The sequence below is a fragment of the Schistocerca gregaria genome, chromosome 4 (genome assembly GCF_023897955.1).
Source record: "Schistocerca gregaria isolate iqSchGreg1 chromosome 4, iqSchGreg1.2, whole genome shotgun sequence".
NCBI classification, from domain to species: domain Eukaryota; kingdom Metazoa; phylum Arthropoda; class Insecta; order Orthoptera; family Acrididae; genus Schistocerca; species Schistocerca gregaria.
In genome coordinates this window covers 479,602,825-479,606,426 of record NC_064923.1, presented here as the reverse complement: position 1 = coordinate 479,606,426, position 3,602 = coordinate 479,602,825, and the positions used below count along the sequence as shown (strand labels likewise).

Here is a 3,602-nt window from a genome sequence, read left to right as displayed (position 1 = left end):
AAATATTGCAAGGAACCAAGAAAAATGAAAATACCTCTACTTCTTTAAATAATAACTAAATTATACCGAAACAGAATAACCAACTCCATGGCTGAAATGGGCCCAAGCTATCTCATCAATCCATTCTTTCCCTTCTGGAGTGAAAAAAAGAGATGCAACAAGATTTCATTTCCCGTCACAATTTTTGCTAGGAAGTCGATCTTCTGGATTCTCGTTCTGCTCCAGTAGAAAGCTGCTCACTGCCATCATGTTTCTTTGTGGGCATCCGCCAACATTTTCGGAAACCACCTGGCGCAAACCGTTCTCAACTCCCACTGCTTCAATATTCTACACATGCTCGCTTCTCATACTCCCACTCGGATTCTTAGTTCGTTCCCTCCAATGAGTCGGTCCGCCAAAATCATAATGCGAATACCCTACACATTGTGGGGAGTCTGTGCAATGCTCAGTCGGCCACTGTGACAGTGGACACGGCTATTGGTGTGCCCACTCTCACCATACAGTCTGTTTACCCAAAGACTAACTGTATAGCGATCGAGAGCGTCAACCACATATACCGTCTTAAGTTTGTTGTGACCATCACTGACTCGTTCTCAGGAGGCAGGAACTCTACAACAACATGTTGCTTAAAACGTACATCAAATGTAGCTGTAATCTTGTGTGAGTGCTACGACAGCACCACTTGCGGAAACTGGTTGAATTAAAACTGAATACAAGCGGGGAGAAAACTCTTCTATGACCTCCGTCAACAGATATAGAACAGAAATAGGATTTTTTCTTTTTTTTTAAGTTTTGTTTCATTTCTTTTGGAGTGCCGCTCGTATTACTTGTTTGTGCAGTGCTGTCGTTAATGGAATTGCATGGCCATTATCTCTGGGCACTCCAATGGGAAGCTCGCGCGTTGCGCATGCGCAGAAAAGCGTCGCCGGCAGCGGCAGCGGCTGGGCTCTTCCCGGCGTGACGCGGCGGCGGCTGTTTGTAAACAGGGCGCGAGGCAATAAGTCAGAGGGGCCGGCGGAAGCGCGTGTTTGCCGCCGCCGCATCCGGTCGCGGCGGCACCCCTTGAGGAGTTGACCCGCGCCGACTCTCGGCCGGGGTCAGCGCACGCGGGTCGCTGGCCAGCCCGCTCCCCTAATCACACGCGAGATGGCCGTCTTGTGAAACAGGCTCCGGGCTCCGTGACAAAAGCGGAGCAGCAAAGACAGCCAGCAGTCGATACGCGATATTTAGGAGAGATGAGCAGGCTGCGACGCATGAAGCCTAATGTACGTCATGAAGTCTCTGATGCCAATGGATATCGATATTTTCATTTGTAAGACAATATGTTCATATAGTACAAAACTGTTTGAACAGGGCCGGCAGTGGTGGCCGAGCGGTTCTAGGCACTACAGTCTGGAACCGCGTGACCACTACGGTCGCAGGTTCCAATCCTGCCTCGGGCATGGATGTGTGTCATGTCCTTAGGTGAGTTAGGTTTAAGTAGTTCTAAGTTCTAGGGGACTGCTCAGAGCCATTTGAACCACTTTGTTTGAACAGGGGTTAGACAACAATCACGAAACGCCAAGATCCCAACACATTACCATGCAATATAAGGCGTAGGAATGTAGTTGGCATTGAAAACAGTTCCCAGTCGTCTCGGAATGGACAAATACAGGCCCTGGTCGTTTTCAAGAGACTCTTACACAACTCTTACAGCAAAATTTTGCTAGTTCATGCAACGATGGTGGAGGTGGATAGAGAATACGCAGCTTGCTCTTCAAAGTACACAACAAAGGCTCAAGAATACTGACATCTCGTGATTGCGGTGGCTGGGGGAGATGCGACAGTTCATCCTCGTGCTCACAAAACCAGTGCTGGACAATGCGAACTGAGTGAATAGGGGTCCTGATGTCTTGCAACACAGCATCACCACTTGGGGAGAAACACTGTATCATGGAATGGACCCGACAAGCCAGTACGCTCGCATAATCATTGGTAGTAATGCTGTCTTGCAGAGTAACCATGGGGCCCTTGGAAAACTACAATATGGCTGCCCAAATAGTCACCGAACCTCCGCCTTGTTTCCCCCTTGGCATACAAATTCCGACAGAAGTTGGATACGGTGTGAAACGAGACTCATCCCACCAAACGACATTCTTCCATCGGTCCACAGACCAGGTTTAGTGCCTTTAGCAGAACGTTTTCCCGTCATGGGCATTTACGTCGCCTATGAGTAGTTTTGGAGTTCCAGCAGACCCCGCAATTCTCTGGAGCTCCATTCATGTTGTTTTGGTGCTGACGGGGTCTCGAGTGCGACATTCAATTTTGCAGCTGTCGTCCGCTTGTTTTTCGTCGCAATCCTCAATGAGCATCTGTAATGATCACTTAACAAACTTCCGTCAGCGTTAATACACAGCGGACGATGTTTTTCCGCTTACACTGTACGCGGTATATATCTTAGATACTGTACCTTTTGAAACACCAAACACTTCGATTACCTTGGTTGCGGAAGCACCCACCATATGAGTACCAACAATTTGTCCTCGTTCGCATTCACCTAACTCCAACATAATGCACTCACAACTACTCGTAAGAGTGTTCTGAAGACGACTGACACGTGCGACGTATTGAGAACATTGTGCACATGCGGTTAGTGGCCAAACAACGGCACAGCCCGCGCAGGATACGGTGGCCAATGCGCAGTTGGGTTGGGTTGTTTGAGGAAAGAGACCAAACTGCGGGGTCATCGGTCTCATCAGATAAGAGAAGGACGGGGAACGAAACCGGCCGTGCCCATTCAAAGAAACCATCCTGGCATTGGCCTGGAGCGATTTAAGGAAAATACAGAAAAACTACATGAGGATGGCTCGACGCGGGATTGAACCGTTGTCCTCCCGAATGCGAGTCAGTCCAGTGTGCAACCACTGCGCCACCTTGCACGGTCGGTGCGCACAAACCAGTTTTCGTCCAAACCGCTGGGCAAGCTCGTCCGTTTGTGCGGGAGGCAATGTTAGTATCGAGGCATGCAGTCTACAAATCTTCAGATCAATGATGATGAAGTGCCCAACATTTCGTTAACGATCATAATTATTGTGATATTTACGAGGAAGTAAGAGACAGCGCGGAATTTAAGAAAAAAAAAAAGAACGAAGAAAAAAACCGTTTGAGATATGATTTTGGTAACTGATAGCGTGCAACGAGGAGAGTATTTTGCCATATGGTTATTATGCAAATCTTCATGATCTGCCGTGTTATACCACTAACTATAGTCTTTTTAGGTAACGGCCTCGTCGCAGCGGATACACCGGTTCCCGTTAGATCACCGAAGTTAACCGCTGTCGGGCGTGGCCGGTGCTTGGATGGGTGACCATCCGGGCCGCCATGTGCTGTTGCCATTTTTCGTGATGCCAATTGAGGATCTACTCGACCGAATGGTAGCGGCTCCAGTGAAAGAAAACCATCACAACGACCGGGAGAGCGGTGTGCTGACCACACGCCCCTCCTATCCGCATCCTCAGCTGAGGATGACACGGCGGTCGGATGGTCCCGATCGGCCACTTGCGGCCTTAAGACGGAGTGCTAGTCTTTTTCGATGAAAGAATGCAATTTTGAAGGCCCACGAT

The 3,602-nt window shown here is 48.9% G+C and overlaps 1 pseudogene; it reads left to right on the top strand.

Annotated features, from left to right (window-relative positions):
• Window positions 1-3,256: 3,256 nt before the first annotated feature.
• LOC126268404 (5S ribosomal RNA) lies at window positions 3,257-3,374 on the top strand (annotated as a pseudogene).
• Window positions 3,375-3,602: the final 228 nt, after the last annotated feature.